At 42.1% G+C, this 5,319-nt stretch overlaps 2 pseudogenes; one reads left to right on the top strand and one right to left on the bottom strand.

Annotated features, from left to right (window-relative positions):
* The window catches only part of LOC102483716 (putative ATP-dependent RNA helicase DDX47), a 7,665-nt pseudogene that overhangs the window by 984 nt on the left and 1,362 nt on the right, over positions 1 to 5,319 (bottom strand).
* LOC106735933 (guanine nucleotide-binding protein G(q) subunit alpha pseudogene) lies at positions 9 to 1,212 on the top strand (annotated as a pseudogene).

The following is a 5,319-nucleotide window of genomic DNA, read 5'->3' as shown; positions in this document are numbered from 1 at the left end:
GGTGTGTGTGCGCGCGCGCGTGAGCACGGGGTGCCGGCGGGGCTGAAGCGGAGGCACTTTGGAAGAATGACTCTGGCGTCCATCATGGCGTGCTGCCTGAGCGAGGAGGCCAAGGAAGCCCGGCGGGTCAACGACGAGACCAAGTGGCAGCTCCGCTGGGACAAGCGGGACGCCAGCCCCAGGAGCTAGAGTTGCTGCTGTTGGGGACAGGAGAGAGAGGCAAGAGCATGTTTATCAAGCAGATGAGGATCATCCATGGGTCGGGTTACTCTGACTAAGACGAAAGGGGCTTCACTGATCTGGTGTGTCAGAACATCTTCACGGGCATGCAAGCCACGATCAGAGCCATGGACACACTCAGGCTCCCATACGAGCACAGTAAGGCTCATGCACAGTTAGTTCGAGAAGTGGATGTGGAGAAGGTGTCTGCTTTTGAGACTCCATATGTAGATGCAATAGTTTATGAAATGATCCTGGAATCCAGGAGTGCTTCAATAGACAAGGAGAGTATCAGTTACCTGACTCTACCAAATACTACCTTAATGACTTGGACCCCATAGCTGACCCCACATACCTGCCTACCCAACAAGATGTGCTTAGAGTTCGAGTCCCCACAGGGATCATCGATACCCACTTTCACTTACAAAGTGTCATTTTCAGAATGGTCAGTGTAGGAGGTCAAAGGTCAGAGAGAACAAAATGGATACACTGCTTTGAAAATGTCACCTCTATCATGGTTCTAGTCGTGCTTAGTGAATATGACCAAGTTCTTGTGGAATCAGACATTGAGAATCGAATGGAGGAAAGCAAAAGCACTCTTTAAAACAATGATCACATATCCCTGGTTCCAGAACTCCTGTTATTCTGTTCTTAAATAAGAAAGATCTTCTAGAGGAGAAAATCATGTATTACCATCTAGTTGACTACTTCCCAGAATATGCCGGACAGGAGAAAGATGCCCAGGCAGCTCAAGAATTCACCGTGAAGATGTTCGTGGACCTGAACCCAGACAGTGACAAAATTATCTACTTCCACTTCACACTCGCCACAGACACGGCAAACATCCGCTATGTCTTCACTGCAGTCAAGGACACCGTCCTCCAGTTGAATCTGAAGGAGTACAATCTAGTCTCCTGGACACCCACCCTCCCCTGGTGGGCTACTGAAGATGTACAAGAGGCACTGTATTTCTGTAGAAAACAATCTGCATAATACTAATATATTGCCATCCTGGACTCTGTGTGAGTGTGTCCACAGAGTTTATAGTAAATATTATGATTTTCTTTAAACTATTCAGAGGAAAAAACAGGATGCTCAAGTACAATCCCAGCACCTCTCTTTTTTTTTAGGCAAAGCCTTGTGACTCAATGTATTTTAAATTCTCAGTCATGTGCTCACAAAGAGTTGTTTTCTCTCTCTCTCTCTCTCTTTCTCTTTTTCTTTTCTATTGAGCAAAACAAAGGTGATTTTCCCTTTTCCTAATCTATGCCTCCTTCCTGAGTTTTTCCCAGGTTTCAATGGCCTTTATCCTAGTGCCATTCTTGGTCAAGTTTTTTCTCTCGAACAATACAGTCAGGACAATGTCATTTTATTTAAACCATCATACATCAGCTTAATTTAATAGTTTGTAGTTTTTGCTGAAGGATTATACATATTAATAATACTATGGTTTTAAATGTATTGCTCTGGACACACACATAGTTTCTTTTTTCATCTATTATCTTGTCTCACTCTGGACTGGGACAGTGGATGCCCATCTAATGGTTAAGTGTCATTTCTTTTGTATTTTACCTTTGGCCATGGCTTGATTGCTCAGAGAAATGTGCAGATGTCAGTAAGGCAAGGGCAAAGACACACTGATAAGGTCCTTTTCTTGAAATGTCATGTGCCATTGTCTTCCCTCCCTTCTTTGCCTTTTGCTTATTTTTCCTCCACCTCTCTTTATAAATTGCAGATGCCAAAAAATATGCCAACAGACACTACATTACCCGAGCGGCTGCTACCCAGAACCTTTTCATAAGTTGTTCTTAATTTTTTTTTTTTTTGGTTCAAACTGTCTCTCCTTTTTTTTTCCTTCATGTTTGGGCCACAGTTCTAAAGTGATTTTTATTATAGGTATGCGTTACTAAAGCTGCCTTTCGTTAAAATTAATAAGAACTTTCAAAATGAAACTGGTGTCTTAACATGTAAGGGAATAAAGACTGTGAAGCCTAAAATGACTGACTGAGAATGAACCGGTGACACCAATTGCCAAACAATTGGTAACTGTCCATTTGAGTCTCATGGTCCATCTTTTCCTTTGCCCTTAGCATCATATTGTTTAGTGTCCACGTCCCATGCTGAGTGTCCAAATGGGCAATGTACAAAAGTAGCCTGTATGGTTTACATGAAATCTGCTTGTCTCCTTGTGTGAAGCCAATTTCACTTTCTTTGTATTAAGTTCAAATAAGTCTGCCAAGCACATTGGTTGATAGTATTATTCTGACACCTTTCATTTGCAAAATCCAAAGTTACTACCAGTTTACCACCTTCGAGATCTTCTTGAACTAGTGACTGGATAAGCTGAACTTAAAGAGATTTATGGACTTGCAAGTAACCTCTCAGTGTTGTACAGAACTTGTATTTATGTAACTGAACCTACTAGGAGAGACATTTGGAATTCTGTGTGTGCAATTTTTCAACAAATGCAAAAAATACAGCACATGTATTGATGAGCTTCTGTCCAGCAGCTTGAGTTGTAATGTGATTTAAGAAACAAAAATTCTCCTAGTTTTAAAGCTGCTGGGAAGTTTTGGGCCAAGGTGCCAGATTCATTCTAACTACAGAACTATTTGGCACTAGTCTAAGCATTCATATAAATCACTCAGAAGACAGAGGAGAGAGAGAACATGAGCGCCCCATTGGATGAGCGCCACAGTTACTAAACAGTAGCAAGATGTTCTCATTCTTTGCTGTCCCAGCCACACACAACACGGGTTACTTTTTCCCCCTTGCTCAGAAAGCACCTGTCATTTCATTTCCTTAACCTGCCTGTAGTTGTAGTGCAATTCCAAATGCTCTAATCATTGTGTGTCCATCTCTCTCCATCTGGCAGCCTCCATACCAGCTTTGTAGTCATTAATTTTTTGGCAGACTGAATGTGATGTATTGATATGTATCTATATAATCGTATGTCTTATAGCCAATTAACATTTTTAATAATGTTATTTTATTTACTTTTTTAAGAGAGGTGAATGTAAATTTGTCAGTTTATTTCTGACTAGGGATATTCTTTTCCATTTAGAAAAGAAAACAAAAACCTCCCTATTGTACAGAGCGCAGAGCGGTACTAGCATCGTGTTGTATGAAATCATTTGCACATTCCTGAGTAGAGGTATACTGAGTCTAAGACCCAAAGGTAATTTCATAGCAAAATACATAAAATCAGTCAGAGCTTTTATACAAAAGTGGAAACCAACTTTGTAGAACTTTTTCCACTTGATCTAGGATAGGAATATGAGCTTTTATACATTTCATATTCTTCTTTGGCAAATGCACAGTTTAGCATTACCTCTCTGATGGCCTTTATCAGAAAGGCAGTTTTAGAAGCTATTGTGATCTGCTAAGGAAATGTTTTAACAGCTAGAGACCACTGCTTGCCTGAAAGGGTGATCTTAAATTTGGTGCAGCAAAAAAATATAGAATAATAAAAATTTTAAAAAAGTCAACAACAACATTGGCAGGCCTACAGTGTGTTTAGAAAAACCTCATCACAAGATCATAAGTGTTACAGTTTTGGGTTTTTTTTTTTTTTTTTGAGAGGTTTTCGCTATAGGGCGCGTGCGCTCGCCAGACAGACAGAGAGAGACATAGAGACAGAAAGCGAGTAATCACCCCCCAGGGGGGATGGTCACGCCACAATCCCTTCTCCATTCTCCTCTCGGGATCCTGGGCACGCACGCACACGTGCCTGGCGTGAGTTTTAAGCCACTGGGTCCGGGACGCGAACCACGGTTGACTACGTGGGAGTCCAGCGACATAGCCATTATGCCAACTGCTGGTTCCCATAAGTGTTACAGTTTTAGGGAATCAAGATATTCTATCTAATAGAGCTATAGTAGATGTAGGCGATTAAACCTGATCTCAAAGCTCGAAGCAGCTGAGCAAAACAGGGAAAGATTGTTCTATTTGTCTTCATGAAATTGGAATGGAATTTTCTATGCAGAATTGAGGTTTGTAGCTTCACTGTTCTTCCTACTGTGCATGACAAGATCCCTTCACTCGAGAAAATGAAAAAATTGATCACCCAAGCAGCAGTGATGCATAGAAACCTAATCGTATCCACACAAGTCAATCAAAGCTAAAGGACTTTCTTTTCTGTTTCTTTGTTTGGGGTTTTATTGAAGGGGCTGGGGCGGGAAGGGATTCTTTTCAGTTTTGTATAAAAAGTTTACTCCTGCTTTATATTATATTGTGATTGCAAGCATTGTGTCTGCCACTGAGCTCCTGTTGTTGATGTTCTAGGTAATTGAGCTCTGTGGCAAGTTGTATGGTGAATTGGGTATGTGCTACTCAAAAAGACAGAAACCTTTCTTCAGCATACCAAGGCAAGCGGCCATTTCATGACTCACTTAACACATTGCAGTGTACCAGTTTACAGATGATTTTTCCCTTTTTTGGGTGACATGGCAATTCCAACCCACAAAGAATCTTGGGACCAGCAGTTAGCGTAATGGCTATAGCGCTGGACTCCCACGTAATTGACCGCAGTTTGAGTCCTGGACCTGGCAGCTTAAACTCACGCTGGGCACGTGTGCGTGTGTGCCCAAGATCCCGAGAGGAGAATGGAGGAGAAAGGATTGCGGCGTGGCCATCCCCCTTGGGGGTGATTTCTTGCTTTCTGTCTCTCTGTCTCTCTCTGTCTTTCTGGCGAGCGCACATGCCCTATAGCAAAAACCTCTCAAAAAAAAATATTTGTAAATTGGAAGTTTCTACAATGCCTTACAGACTTAAATTCAAAGTTTGTGCATCTCTGAAACAAAGGGAAATAACACACCCATTCAAAATTAAATAAATCCCTTAAAAGTTTCTTGTTTTTGTCTTGAACGTTTCCATGATAAAGAGCTCTGTTGGGACCAGCAGTTAGCGTAATGGCTAAGTCGCTGGACTCCCACGTAGTCGACCACAGTTCGAGTCCCGGACACAGTAGCTTAAACTCACGCCGGGCACATGTGCATGTGTGCCCAAGATCCCAAGAGGAGAAAGGAACAGAAGGGATTGCGGCGTGGCCATCCCCCCAGGGGGTGCTTTGTTGCTTTCTGTCTCTCTTTTTGGTGAATG

The sequence above is a fragment of the Tupaia chinensis genome, unplaced genomic scaffold (assembly GCF_000334495.1).
Source record: "Tupaia chinensis unplaced genomic scaffold, TupChi_1.0 Scaffold000578_2, whole genome shotgun sequence".
NCBI classification, from domain to species: domain Eukaryota; kingdom Metazoa; phylum Chordata; class Mammalia; order Scandentia; family Tupaiidae; genus Tupaia; species Tupaia belangeri.
Note: the sequence above shows the minus strand (reverse complement) of the source record. Positions and strands in the feature narration are given on the sequence as shown.